We start from the raw sequence: 16,271 nt of genomic DNA on the forward strand, positions 1-16,271 counted from the left end.
TGTTTTTATTAAAATTGATGGCAAGCAATAAGTTTTTAAAAGCTTCTAATGCTATATATGGTATGCAAGGTATGAGCAAATCATCCCCATGGGATTGAGTTGTGATGCTAGTTTACCAGCGATTGTTAGTGATTAAGGTTTTATTTTCTCCATTATATTAAAAAGTGAGGAAAGAAATAGCAGCACTAACACAACAGCTCAGGCCTCATTATCACGTTCTTTGTTCATGAAATCTACTGAATGTCATTGACAGTCATAAATATCCAGAGGCATGTGTAAAAGTAGGAAGGGAAAAATCTTAACTTTCAAATTATCTGAATACAGTAGAACAGTTCATTTAATTTTTGTTTGTTGTGTTCATGCTGAATATTAAACCTTCCTATTTGGCAGACACCAAATCCCCTCATCAAAAGAAAAACTAAGGTACATATTTGCACTGGAGCGTATGAATAAATCCATATAAAAATCAATCACAGAATCAATCATAGAATCATACAGTTCCAACTTGAAAGGGACCTCAAGGAAATAAATAGACATCCACAAAAAAGCCCGGTTTTACCAACATTATGTAGGGACTTGAAAGTCAAATTTGATCTTCAGCATGTTTGTATACAGGTCATATATACATAAATAGAAAGACTGATGCATGAGAAAATTTAAGGCTACATTAGAAAGGATTCAAGCATTGAAACAGCCCTCAAAATCTTCCCTGAGCATGTCATACCTGTTATTTTACCAACATATTAGCTACAGTTTAATTTTAATTTTCTTACATTTTAAGATACAGAGAACCATCTTTGGTACTTTGAACATTGTGTAACCATCCGGGTATTTATTGTCTGCTCTGAATATGTGAACAGGCTCAAGGCTATAGATATCCTTAAGCACTACCATATTGATCTGAACAAGTCTAGGCTTAAAATGTGAAAAAGGAACTGAGCTCCACTTTCTAGCTAAAGACATGGCAAATGTAGCAGGGGGGTAAATATAAAAAAAGCATTTACAAGAGTACATGGAATAAAAACATTTCAATTCCACTTCATTCTTATGTAAAGTTTTTAGTTCATGGTAATATAATCAAGATGACAGATCTGGCTAGTGGCAGGGTTCTGAAAGAACTCCAGATTCCTGATTTCCACTCGATTTCCTCCCTGTTGAAACACATCGCATCTTCTTCAGAAGAGTAATTGTATCATGGGGAAGCAAAACTTCCAGAGGCAGAACTTTCTGTCACTTCGGCAAGATGCTTCACACCTCACACTTTGATGAGCAGATCAGCATAAAGAAACATAAATTGAACATAAAATACATGCCAGATCATTCTTTCCTACCTAGAAATATGTCCTAATAAATTACCCATATTTGAAATGAGGGTTTAGTGAAATGAAGTGTAAAATACAAACAGATCCTCATGTCTGCGGCAAATTGAATCCTTACTGCTTTATTCCAAAATGGCCATAAAAATACTTTCAAAAATCTTTAGAAGCATATTTTAAATTATTCCCTTAAGCCTACTCAGACCTGCCTTATGATGAATGTGGGAGGTTGAGTGAGAGCAGCTTATATGCCAAGGAGCAGGAAAAACAAAACGACAAAGGACAGATTTAATAATAGGAAAGAGGGTGTTAGTTACACATTCTTATGGTTTCTTTTCTCTAAGTATGTCTCATGGCCCTGTTCTTATTTCTTTACATTATAGCCAAACATATTTTAGCAATGAAAGTAGCCTATTGGTTATAATTTATATTGCCTTTTGGATCTTTTCTAGTGTCTTTATCTCTTTAAATGTCAGTTACAGAGTCAGCCAAAGCTGCTTACTAATCACAATATTTTTAAGATGTTTGTCATCTGAGTTCTACAACTGGATAAATTCAATAATAGTAATGTAAAACATCATCATGTATGTTAATTTTGCTGCCTATATCCTGCAAGTTTTGTATTCCTCTAATTGCTTTAAACTTGCAAGGAACAGTAGGATATTGCCTTAGCCAACATAATTTTTTTTAAGTGTGCTTATCTTCATTGAATACTTCTATTTACAGAATGATTTCAAATCCAACTGAAGTACAGATTTCCATAGACTCTGTCACAGTTCTTCAAAAAACACTGATAATTATTTCAAACAAGTAACAAACAATCAACTGAGCAAGTGTGCTCAAATGTTTCTATTAGCATGACTTAATTGGTTCCAACACATCTTCTCAAAACACCAGAGCTGCCTATCAGGACAGCTATGATCTAGGAAAAGATCAGACCTTCTGAAAACCTACACCAAGGGTATATCTCACATGCAGGTTATAAGCCAGAATGACAGTGGTAAACAACGTGACATCTGAGGGACGTTGTATTAGTCAGCTCAGAATCCAGCCTCATTGACTGCTGTCCAACAGGGATAACATACAGACCTTTTCATATCACTGAGCATTAATTAGGCTGCTACCAGTCTTCTTTGTGCTACCAGTTATAAATATTAATATCATTGTATGTTTTATTCATTTCTTGAAGTGGCAACTATACGATTTTTCCCATTTTGCATGGGACTCTAGGATATGTCACACTGAAATGTGCTAAATTTGAAAAAAAAGTCAAGGTAGAATGATTTCTAACTTTATCATGAAGGCAGAAAGGAGTCATGTTATTTTCACTGCATTGGTAACTGCACTCTATCTTCTGAGGGATAAGATTCCTGCTGTTTAAGTGCTCCACACTCTTTGCATCCCTTTGTTCACAATATAAAGACCAGGTTAACTTTTTGATTTTCAATTCAATTACTCTCCAGTCAGTTCCGGTTTCCCCAATATTGTATCAATTCTGTATAGCCCTTTTTAATTCAGGGGCGTGGATTGCATACAGGTTGTATGTGCCTTCCTTTGCTGTGAGACAATCTCACACAGTGGCTCATCTCAAGCTTATGATCAGGAACCCACCAATTTATGCTTTTTTCTTTAATAAAATAATCCCTACTCACAAAAATAATATTTATATCTGATGTCTGCTTTGCACCTCTAGGACTGAATTCTTCTGATAACAGGTTACTTACCTACTTAAAATGCCTTCTTTGGTTGGCACAAGACATCCACCCTAGAGCATGTTATCTTCAGTGATTGGTCAAAAAGTTTAAAGGATCAAGCGTGACTTTAAACATATAGTTCTTGGATGCTTAAGAGGGAAGCAATGGATTGCATTCATGCTGTCATTCCTGAATGTACATTTCTGCAACAGAAGGTGGCACTGGAGAACAGATATTTCATTTCTGCTTCAGCTGTGCTCATGGGTGACAGCTTTTGAGCAAATTAATCCCTTTTATTTTGCTTCATGTTTTCTTTTGAATGTAAACTTATTTAAAGATTTAGGTTTGACAACACAGAAATCTGCAACTCCCTTTATAGGAGAATTGAACTGCAGAATAACAAGAGACAGCCACCACTTCCAGAAAAAGTGGGACATATCTCCAAAGCTAGGAAGAAAAATACTCAGGAATAGGCAAAGCACATGTTTTCTTGTAGAAAAGTCCTGTTTGTAGCTATCAGGATATGCTGCTGGCTGTAAGGGTCTAGTAAAAGGATATTAACCAATAGGCAGGTAACTATGGACCTGGATACAAGAGTGGGCCAGAAGCAGGATTCAGAAGAGTGTTAAAATACATTAAGGATACAAGGAAAAGCCAGAATCCAGACTAAGGAATTAAATTTGGTGGGTCTTTTTTTTTGATGAGTCTTTCCTACAATGTATTCTCAAACCACCAAGCAAAACCAGGAATGCATTACACTTGGCATCCAGAAATGAAACACAGGAGGGAATCTGCAACCAACTACATGTGATTTCAAATGCCTTGCTTGAGAAAGAAATACTCGCTATGCAAATTTAAGTTCTTTTCATCAGGACTTGATTGAAATTTCATCAGGAGTAACTGGAATAAAAAAAAAAAAAAAACAGCCTCAACCAAGATGACAGATGTAGACTCTGTGTACATCTACTTTGCTTTATGATGTTGGCCAACAAGGCAGTGATCCTGTTATTGTAAATACTCCTGAACTACTTTAAGGATGTTCTCTCTTGGTAAGCCAAAAATGTCATCCGTGGTAAAAAAAAGGTAATGCATTCTTGAAGTGAACAAAGGTTTGGGTGTGCTTAGGTAAGGCAAAAAAAGCAAGACAATAAGGAATGATAAGAAACACTTGAGGATTCTCCAAGCTAGACTCTTTATTCTGTGATCAGAATATTATTCAGAACATGGTAACTTAGTGGAAGTTCTTTGAGAGGTGCTTCTAAGAAAACATAGAATATTTCACATGCCTTAAATAAGGGAAAATATCCTCAGACAAGAGAGTTATATCTCATATAAGCTTTAATGGAGAGACTTCAACTGTAAAATCACACAAAAATTATACAAGAGAAGAAGTTACTCCAGCAAAACAGTTGTTAAGGTTTTATGCTGGAATAAAGAAAAGTAGGGAAAACTGTGAGCAGCTGCTTGTGATACCACAGTCAGAAACCAGTTCAATTCTCTTACTCAAACACTGACTAAGTTGGCAGAAGTCAATGGCATTACTCACATAGTACTCACCTCTATATGGCTAAGACTATGCAAATCTAACCTAGGCAATGAGTATACTCAATGGAATAATTCTACTTGTGCTTCACACCTTTTTTTTGGTGAAATGTCATTCCTTTTTCTTGGGAAAATATCTCGCTTACTAAAACAACTCTATAATTTGGTGTCCATCCAAACTTTAAAGGCCATAGGCAGATAAAGATACCAAGAAGAGCCATTCACCCATTCAGTTTCTCATGCTATCCCACCACTGCCAACACTCAATCCCTATCCACAGTCTTGGTAATGTCAAAGGACTGCTGAGATTAATTCAAGGAAGAGACAGATATCAGTTTGTTACAGACTCAGAAAAGCTCTCAGCCCAAATTTTCAGTGAAAACATGCTAATAAAAGAAAACAACAACAAAACACACAAAAAACAACCCCAACAAACCAACCTAACAACTAAAATCAACCCACTCAAAAAAACCCTAAAAATCAATAGAATCCTCACAACAAACCACACCACAACCAATAACCAAATTATTTCTCATTCCAAGATACATGTAGATACTAAAAAAAGCCCATAAATCTGCATTTCTAAAATTTTCAGCATTAATAACAGAAGGAAATTTCTCAGGCTCATGTTTCAGCCTGTAGACAGAAGACAGATCTTCCTAAAATCTTGTTTTAGATAATATTTGGTGGGATTAACTGGAATCATAGCAGCATTATTGCAGAGAGATGGGCATACTTTTGAGATGCACTGTTTATGCTGCCTCTGTTCTCTAGATTCCCTGTGAAGCAAAAATTGGCACAAGGAAGACACATTGCTCTGATAATTTTAATTAAAGTTTGTAATGCATGAGTGGATACTTAAACCCAAATATCAATCTCATCAGCTGTTCTGCCACCACTCTCCTCTGAAACACACACAGCATATGAAATGGAAAGAATTTAAGATCTAACCACAAACCTTCATCAGCTATAAAGCTGATTTCAACATTTTTTATGGGTTACAGCATATCCAGGAGCCCCTCTGTCATGTGCTATTGGGAGCAGGAATGGTTAGGTTCAATCTGCCTGGAAGTCCCTTCAAATATACATGATGGGAAGAGAACTTTCCCAGAGCCAAGCACTTTATTCCTATCTCCTGGCAACTGACATAGAATTTCCTTGAATAAATGACTAATCAAATTGTACACAGAACCTCCTGCTTGGCAAAACATTTTATAAAGAGCAGACATATCTAGATGTCATAGCAAATGTTGCCATAATCAGAAGTAGTTTATGGTTAATGCCATAAGCAGTGCCAGAACCTCATGATTTATGAAAGATAACACACATGCTCAAGAGTATTTATCTTTCTCACTTTTCTTATGTTCCTCCTTAATGTTTCTCACATCCCTTAAACTTGAAGGCATGCTACCCATTCTTTGATGCCAGTCACTCAGCCTGCTAAATGAAAAATGCATGTTTTATTCATTCTCTGGGGTTGCAGCCACCAGGACACTGTGGGCCACCCCAGCCTCTGTGTATGAGCATGCAAAATCAGCTCCTAATGGTTGCATTTGTAATGTCTATATAATATGCACACACATGTGCACTATCCTGTCTTTCCCATCAGGATTTATTCCATAGATGGTCCAGCTGCAGACTGGGAATAAGGAAAAAACAACTGAAAACTTATTTACAGAAAAAAAATCATGTTTATATGAAAGCAAATAAGAAGGAATTCCTCTTTTGTGTTCATGTAAATCCAGAGAAAACTGGAAAGAACACAGAGAAATACCAAACAAATTGCTGAAGAATTTTGTTGACATCAAAAATTATCATTTGTTCTTCCTTAAAACAATTAGACCTATTCCTGCCAACATAATAAACCCTGATACATCACTAGTACAAAAAAACAAGGGTTCCATAATGCTTTACACAGGAGTTGAAACTATGAATAAGGTCACGATAAAAATATAAACATATACATTTCCCTTCTGTTCTTTTCCTTATAGACTAGCCATCAAAACCAATGTCATCTTTTTGATATCCTGTGATTTCCCAGCACTGTGTCGATGATTGTTTTATGAACAAGTGTTTGAGATTGCTTAAAAAATCATCAGCAAGGATATCAGCAAAAGCCAGATTTAATATTAAGCGACAGCATGACAAAGTTCATCGGCAAGATTCACTCTACTACCTACAGGACAGTTGAGGAGAAGCAAGCAACAACAAAACCAAACAAAATCAAAATAGAAATAAAGCAGGCGCTGTCTAGGGGTGTGTGTATATGTGTGTGTTTGTGTGTGTGTGTTTAGGTGCGTGTGACAAAAGTATAAAAAGGAACACAGCCCAAAAGCCTAACAGCACTCAAACTCAACAGTACTTTAATGTAACTTACACCTTAAGTCTAAAAATGTGTCAAAGGAACAACACTTCACTTATACCTAACTTAACTTATACCTTAATTTATAACTTAACAGAGAAAAAACATTTAACAGCATTTAACCTAGCTTAAAACTTCAAAGTTATATTCAGCAACTCAGCAAAAGAACAACTCTTAGCAGCATTTAAGTCAGGCTAAGTCATAAGTCACAAGCTGACTTACAGGCCTAACTTAGACATCTAAGGTACCTGAACATCTGAAAACCAGCATTTCTCCCAGATTTGCTGCAGCATGTGCACATGTTTATGCACTCAGACATAAAGTCAGTGCAAATAAGGTACCTGTGAAAAATTCCCCCTGGAAGTCAGCGAAATACTCACTTTGAATGCCTTTGCATCTCCCCAAGGGTGAACGTTCGCGCCTGGAGGAGTGAGGGTTTCAGGCCAGGCATCATCATCGTTCAGTGGTGCTCCAAGTACGGCAAACATGAGTTCTCTGGCTCTGAGATGCCCCACTCAGAGGGACATGCTGGCCGCAGCCTGTTGGGGTCCAGGAGAGCTCCAAAGGTCTCATTTTGGACAGGTGTTTAAAGGGTCAAAAGGCAGTGGGCTTTACCCATAACAATGTTTCACCCTGGCCACAGTTTTGATCAGCACTTTCTTTGAAAGGGTGAGAACACGAATGTTACGCTGCTCAGGCAAGAAAAATATTTTCCAGGGCTGCTCTCACAGAAAACTCATTAGCAATTCCTGGGAGCAGACAGTGCTTCTGATAGCTCAGGGAGAGCTGAGCCCAGGTGCTGTTTGTCAAAGCTGAGGCCTAACAAGCATTTCTCAAGTTGCACTGTGGCCTGGAAAGGGTGCGTGGGGCAATGTACCACCACCAATTGTTCCTCCAAAACCACAAAACCACTATTTGATCATAATGTGAAATAGATGTAGATATAGAAGAATGGCTGTAACACAGATACAGACACTTGTTTTAGTTGTTTAAAACTTAGCTAGCCATTAAGCATTCATTTTAAAACTTTTCATTCCTTTCATCTACCAGAGAAAATTTTGGAGTGAATATCTCTATATAAACAGTCAAGCCCTTCTGAAAAAGAGAAAAGATATTGGTTTTGTTCAGACCAAGAAGCATGCAAATCTTGAGAGTTAACTACCTCCACCATCTGGGAAAGAAACAAAATACTTGACAGAGAATTTCTCCTTGCTTCAGAAATATTTTAGCATCCCGTGAGATTTTCCCTAAATCTGAGCATCTGAATATTTCTTCCTGTGCTGTTTTGCAGAACAGCATATCCATGCTGAACATGTTCCATCCCAGGAGAGTCAGAAATTCCTCAGACAATCAGGAACTGTTCCTCCCCACCACTGCCCTGCCACCCTCCTCCCCCTGGCAACCCCCCAGGAATAATCTGATTCTGCATTCAGGAAATGAGAGGAAGGAAGATGTCTGGGGATTCCAACAGTCCCAAAGAGAGTATGTATCACAATTCATATGCAAAAGGCTATAGAGAAGGTTGCATTGCTAATATTAATGTCAGCATTTGACTACATAACCATAACATTCTGCAAATTGTATGTAATTTAATGTAAATTAGAATTACAAAGATCCTTTAATTTCTCTGTTTTATATCTCAGGCTGTTGCTATTGTGTATTTGTAGTCATTTCAGAGGAACAGCTCTTCCATTTCTTCTCCTAGGAAACCATGTCTTAGACTAAGAAACCTTGTTTTAAATTCAGTGGTTTTTTCCTTACTATGCATATTAACTTTTTTCTCTTTTTTGTCCTTTTAGTAGGTTGACTGTGGCTGGATGCCAGGTGACCACCAAGCTATTCTATCACCACAGCAGAAGTGGGAGAGAAAATGTAAGGCTTGTGGGTCGAGATAAAAACAGGCAGAAATCATTCTCCAGTTAGTCTCATGGGCAGTACAAACTCAGGGAAATTAACTGAATTTATTACCAATCAAATCGGTGTAGGATAATGAGAAATAAAGCCAAATCCAAAAAACATCTTTCCCCCACTCATCACTCTCCCCAGGCTCAACTTCACTAATTATTTTCTCTATCTCCTCCCCTACAGAGGCACAGGGGGACAGGTAATGTGTATTGCAGTCAGTTCATCACATGGCTTCTGCTGCTCTTCCTCCTCAGCAGGAGGACTCTCAAACTCTTCCAACTCAGAATATTCTGTGATTCTGTGGGATGTACCCCTTGCTGGAGCAGGGGAAGAGACCTACAAGGACAATCAAGTCCAACTCTTAAGTGAAGGACCCATAAAGACAGTCCTCCATGACTGTTCTTCTCCAAGTCTTTCCCATAGCCTGCAGTTCTGTCGGAACTGCTCTAGGTTGAGTCCCTTTTCATGGGGTGCAGTCTTTCAGGAACATGCTGCTCCAGCAGAGGTCCCCCATAAGGGACCCAACAAGTCCTCTTCTCTCCATGGGTCCACAGGTCCTTCAGGGAACTGCTCCAGGTCAGGCTTCCCACAGGGTCACAGCATCCTTCAGGCATCCACCTGCTCTGCTGTGAGTTCTGCTCCACCATGGAGCTCCCAGGGCTGCAGGAGCACAGCTGCCTCACCATGGTCTTTATCTTGAGCTGCAGGGTAATCTGCTTCCATGGAAACATGGAGCACCTCCTCCCTGTCCTTCTTCACTACCCTTGGGGTCTGCAGGACCATGGCTCTCACCTATTCCCACTCCTCTTTCTGACTAAAGTTGCTGTTGTGCAGCAGTTTCCTCCCTTGTCTCTGCCCTGCCACCACCAAAACCTTGCAATGCAAACCCAATACAATCCCTAGCAATGCAGATCTGTTCAAAATTGCAGAGCATTTGAGCCAGAGTAGCCAGAGAGCTCCTGTTGGGGTGTGCACAACAGAAAACCAAAAGCAAAGACCTCTACTTGAGGGACACCCAGGAACATTCTGTGGGAATTTCTGTTTGTGGGAACAAAGCAGAAGAGAAGCACAGGACTGATCACTGTGAAAAATCACTGGTTGTGCACACTTGCAGTGTGGATGGACCCCAGTATCCCATTAGCTGCTCAAGCTCAATGCAGTGCAGATTGCAGTCTGACAGCAGCTGTCAAGCTTAATTCAGCCAGCAAACTACTGCTAGAAAACAGACACCTTGCACAGTGGTTTCATCAGCTCCCAACCCAGTTACACTTGGTGCATCTTTGTGGTGTTTTAAGTAATGAATATGATTTTTTTCATGCCCAATCAATTGATTAAATTTTGGGTTTTAAATTTGACCAGATCTTCCTGTGTTGCGTAGGGTCTTATTTATATTTTCTTCCAAGACAAAAATGTATTGCAAGGCTGGTTTATTTGCAAGGCAATGTTTAACAAAACAGTATGAGATGTAGCTGATTAAAAACCCAGCCAACAATAAAGTGATTATCTTTCAGCGCAGTGTGTGGTGCCATATGGTGACTGAGCAAGTGGGAAGAACTAATGCCTGATATGCAGCTCTGGTGATTTACGGTTACTGACTTCCTGGAGAAAATGACTTCTTCTTTCATAAAAAACTAATTATCTTAAAAAGTACATGTTTGCAGAGAAAATTTATATTGATAAACTTGCCAGCGTAGTATTCAAGTGAATTAATGATCTATAAAAAGCTCAAGAGGTAGGTGCTTTGGAAACACCTGTCTTGATCTGTCCTGCTGACCCTGATCAGGAAATTTGCTTGAAATAACAATGAGCAGCTGTTTTTAATGGTTCTTTTTGTTGTTTATTATATTTATAAACTCTGTATAATTGCACCAAATCAGGTAGCATATATACAAACAAAAAATATTCTTTTGGATTTTTTTTTTTTTATTTCTAGTAATAAAACTGAATACTTTATAAAAAAAGGTCTATTCTTTCATAAATTCAGGGAGATTTTTCTTCCTACAACAGAAAAAAGTATAAAAGGTAACAAACTGAAAAGCAAAGAAGTAAGAATGAAAGCAGCAACCATGTTTTTATCAAGAACATTTCATGCAAATTTTTTCATCAGCTTGATAGAACCACATGTTTATCCTTATTAAATTCATTCAAAACACCTTCTCTCTCACTGTAATATAAATATAAAATAATGCTACTGTGTTAATACATATCATTCTGAAAGGCAGGCACCTTAAGAATCATACTTATAACCTAGTAAAACCATTGGGACCCTTTACACTCAAGTCTCTTACTCCATAGATTAGAAATAAACATGTCTTGTGCATAAAACATTAGATAATTCCTAATACATAAAAAAAAAAAATCTGTCATGTGGGATATCACAGTGTTTCCATTATTCCTGTAGTTTCTGTTCAGTCCTTTCTTCTATTATGTATGTATCTAATCTCTCCTTTTTATCTCCTGAATGCAGTATTATATAAGTAAATTCCTTTCAGTCATTCGATTTCATATTGAAAAAAAACAGGCTGAATCCCACAGAGACATGAAGTGATCAAAATATGTTCCTCATTTCCCTCTGAACATGATGAGCACAACTGTCCTGTCTTCATCCTCCCAATTATTTATAGTCTAATTTCTCTTTTTTTCCTTTCTCGCAGTTATTAATATTTATTATTATTTCTATGAAACGTATATAAATTAGAGTCTTCAAATTTTCTCCCTATCCTAATTAATTTAAAGGTTCACCACCTTGACAGAATAAAGCTGTCTGTTCTTTATTTATCCTTGCTGTTACATTTTTTTCCTTCAGAAAAACAGAATAATTATATATCACACAGTTATATATTCTAATTCTGCCCCTTATCTTGTGCATATTTGAGTTTGGTGATCCTATGCAGTGGATCTGTTTTCTGTAACTTTTATAAGCTCTGATGAAGAGTCAACATAAAGAAGGAATCATGCACATAGATCCTTATGTCTACAAGAGGCTGATGAAGGCTCAGCACTGCTTTAATATTAGTGTAGAATAGTACTAAAGAGAAGCAGCCTTACTGAAAATAGCAGTTGCAATGAATTTTTTAGTTGAATTTAATTCAAATTTAAAACCAGTAATCAGATAGATGAAGACTGAGGATATTCTGGCTTTTCATTCAACTACACAGTAACCTATATAGCTTGAGGGATGTAATGGAGAGACCTTTTTATTAATTAAAAAAATAAAAGATCTGGTGGTTAGTCTCTTTCTTCTGCATATATGCAAATATTTAATATGCAAATATTTAAGATCCACAAATATTTAAGACCATGCATTAGCAGAATATCATAAATCATATGCATCTGTTTCTTTACTAATTCACTGACAAAACTCCAATAAAATGTGTAGTTTAATATACAAATATGGTTTACTGTCTAGCTTTAACAATAAATTGCAAATACTTGCAGAATATTAAACTATATTCTGTCAATTATTCTGAATTTTGTCTTCTTCCTAACAAAACCACATAAAAAATTTTCTGCTAACACTACTTCAAAGGTGCCATGGTAACATGTGAAAGTAACATTATCATGGAGAAGCCCCTAAGAACTCTGTAAAATGAGAAGACAAGGGAATAAAAAGTAGAGAGGGATTTTCAAATTTGCTTCTTTCTTTCTTTTTTTGAGGAATTAAAAAAATTAGAAAATCATAAAAAAGACAATGATAGAAGAAGACGATGGAGGGAAGGCAGATAGAGTATCAGAGTAAAGGACACTAATGTGCAGGAAATATTAAAGCTACAAGTTTAGATGAAAGGATATTCCTTTCTCTTCTAGAATGTCCTTTCTTCTTTGTTGCACAGCTGAAGGGGCCAACAAAGAAGCAAGATCTGCATCATCTCAATTCCATGGATTATCAGAAGAGGCAACTGCATATCTTACAGAAACCATAGAGTGTTTCTCTTGTAGTGGGGTGGGAAAAAAAAAGAATAGAGGGCATGACATAGAGTGAACACTGAAAGAGACTAACTAAGCCCTGCAGCAATTTAGCTTGGGAGAAATATCTGAAGCTCATCTAGTCCAAGTGTTTGCAGGAAGAATGGTTTACTTCAAAGACAGGTGAGATTGCTTAGAGTGTTTGTCAAGTTGAGTTTTGAGTGTCATTAAGTACAGAGACCTCACACTTCCCTGGAAAACTGGATTTCATTTTTGACCACCCTTATATGAAATCTAAACTTCTGGCAGAGGAATTTAAAATATCGCTAGTAAGTATCAATGTCAAATATGCCGAATGAGAGGATATATTTTATGGTGTTTTATCATATTTTGATCTATTATTAAAATAAAAACATGGATAAAACTGAAACAGAGTCTAACACACTAATAAGACAGGATGTCTGAGCATGTTTGATGACTTCTTGTGAATTCCAGACACTTATTATGTAGTCTGCTTGGACTGGGCTTGTTTGCCAAAATAGTACATCACGCAATCCAGAGGTGGTGTCCTGAGCCTGCCTCTTCTGTGTGAATATGTCACAGCCTCACAAATATGGATGGAATATAAAAAGAGAATTTAGCTAATTTATCCATTCTCCAATCCATATAAAATCCTACAGTGTATAGATATTTTTATTTCAGTTAGGTGACTAATTTTAAGTACTTAAGTGCTTCATCAGGTCAATGTGAGAAAAAGAGTATGTATTATACCTTTTCATGTCAGTGGTTCCTGGGAATGGATCCATGGCCACGTTGGAACTACAGTCAATGCAAGGGATTCTTATACATCACAGCCCTTTCTTACATGGCATTTTTCTGCCTGAGGGTGTTTTACTGAACTGAACATAGAAAATAGAACATCTGCTTCTTTCTGAGGTTAGGAAAAGGTGTGTCATTCATGACCACTTTACATAGATCATTTAAAACTGCCTGTTGCTGTGTTTCAAAGTTCATAGAACACAGATCATTAGCTTAAACTAAAATTGCCTGTGTGCACATAAAAAGCATAAAGGCTATAACATGATTTTGCAAAACAATAAGAATAACATGCTTAAAATGTACCAAAATTCAAATATAACAACAAAATATAACAGAAACTATCCAAAGCAGAGTGAAATAGGAAACAAAGATTCCTTTATTTAACTCTGATTTACATAACATTTTTACACAGATATATTCAAATTCCTTAAGATATTTCTTAAACAAGAGACTACTACTAAAACCAGATTTTGCATAATAGGATTTTTAATGATTTTAACTATTTTAGTCTTTTACCTCTGATCTCATAGCTCATGTCATTAAGAAAAGGATTTAAGATTATAGTTTACCATATTTGAGAAGAGGAGGTGATGTGATGGGATGTAGAGGAATGCAAATTATGGTAGGAACTTTAAAATAATTGTGACCTGCAGACTTGCAGAAAATTAGAAATTTTAATATAAAATTGGAAGCTGCTTGGCATTCACAAAGATGAAAATGCACAATGGACAGTCTTATTTCAATACTGCTCAGTAATAAATCAACAGGCCAGACATGACTCAGAGTCTCCTCATAAATTAGTCTTTTGACATGGAACAAGGAGGGACAAGGAAAGGGAAGGGAGAAAAGAGGAGTAAAGTAGCAAAACCATCCTTCATGTGGCTTTCTGCTCTATTGCTCTTAGACAATAACATGAAATATTAAACAGTGCAATTACTGACAAAAAGAGTGTGTTAAACAAACATGCTGTAATGGACCAAGTTATTGAAATCAATAGTAGAATAGCTATAAATTGATGTGAAACCATTGTAGATGCAACTTTTTTCCATAAGATACAATATATAATGGGCCCAGACATGATTCCTATTGCACTTACTATCTTAAAACTGACAATTTTGAGAACATTAAAGTATTCCTTATTCCAATAGCAGGAAAGATGGAAAAAAAAAAAAAAAAGGCAGATTAAACTGACATAACACTGGGAATTTAAATGGGCCAAAATTACTTGAAACAGAAATCCCAATTACACCTATAGCCAACACACACAGGTCTGTCTGTTTACCACCAAAGAAATTGGTGTTTGATTTAGAGATTTTGATTAGGGGCTTATTTTACACAGGACAAACCCAGGCCTGTTGTGCTTAATTTACAGTTGATATTGGAGAGAGATTGGCAGCGTGCTGTCCTCTGCCTGCCTCTGCTACACACATATCTGAGGTGGCTCAGTTAAACTCAGAGATGTGACAGATCTCAGCTTTTCAAAAAAAAAAACCTAAAAAAAAAAAAAAAAAGTCTTTTTAGGCATCTTCTTTGTGTAATAACAAAGTCTAATCTCCTATACAACTAGGACACTTTTACCTAATAAATGCTGTTCTGCCTAAGAAATTCAGTTGATGAAACTGAGACAAAGGTCTGCAACATCAACCTGTGTAATGCAAGTCTGCAAACAAAATGAAGCAGGAATGAGTACCGTGCTTTCTGTGACTGTTAGCATTCAGCTGTTGCTAGTTTAGTAGCAAGCAAGCACCAAAGCCTATCCAGCTGTATGGTATTTTATAGCTGAAGATGGGGCTGAGTTGCAACCTAAATAGCTGTTTAAGAATCTTAAGAACCGCATCTGAATTTAAATGCATTTTCAGTGTCTTACAAGGAAAACCGTGAAGAGTAAGAGACAATGAATTCCAGCAGAATAAAATTGAAACTGGTAATAATATTTTTAAATATATAAGCTGTAGGAATAGGAGGGTTTGGAGAATTCGGGAGTATTTTGGGGTGGCATCAAACCCACTGTTAAAAAAAACACGTGCCTGTAAATTCAGACATGTCTGAAATATACATGTCTAGTCCCTCATTGTGACTAAATAATGGTGGCAAATGAAGTGTTAAAAATTTAAGGAGAAAGAGATAAGAGTGAAAAAAGGTATAATGGGCTCAAATTAGGATTCAGAAGCAACACAAATTAAATAATTTAAGTTTACTTTAGAAATTATGATTATAACTGCTTTGTTAAGCCTCTGAGCATGGCCAGGATAAACAAAAAGCTTTAAATCTAGATTTAATTGGGAACTCATTAAACTGTTATGTAGCAGATTCTGTTGCTTGTGAAGTGTTTAATTTAACAGCACATTTCTAAATCCAGTGTGAGCAGAAGGGACAGGTTTGGCTGGCACACTGAGTGCAGACCTGCATCTAGCATTGATGACCACCAACACTGCGCCAATGCAATCAGATGGCAACTGGTGGGAAAAAAAATCAGGCCCACTCTACTATACTCAAGATGTTTTCTTTTTGTGTGGGCTCTAATAGGCAGGTTGAACCTACAGATAGAATTGGTATATTCCTGTCTGCTTGCCTTGGATACAAGCATATCTCTATCAATCAGACAAACTCATTGTGCTGGACTGATTCAAAGGTGATACAGTTCAAAAGAGCTCTGCAACTTCCAAAATCAAAAATTTATGGGTAGAAGTAATGTCTCATATTTCTGCAAGAGCTTTTATGTCTCCT

This window comes from Lichenostomus cassidix, chromosome 1Aa, assembly GCF_008360975.1.
Source record: "Lichenostomus cassidix isolate B80296 chromosome 1Aa, HeHo_3.0, whole genome shotgun sequence".
Taxonomy (NCBI): Eukaryota; Metazoa; Chordata; class Aves; order Passeriformes; family Meliphagidae; genus Lichenostomus; species Lichenostomus cassidix.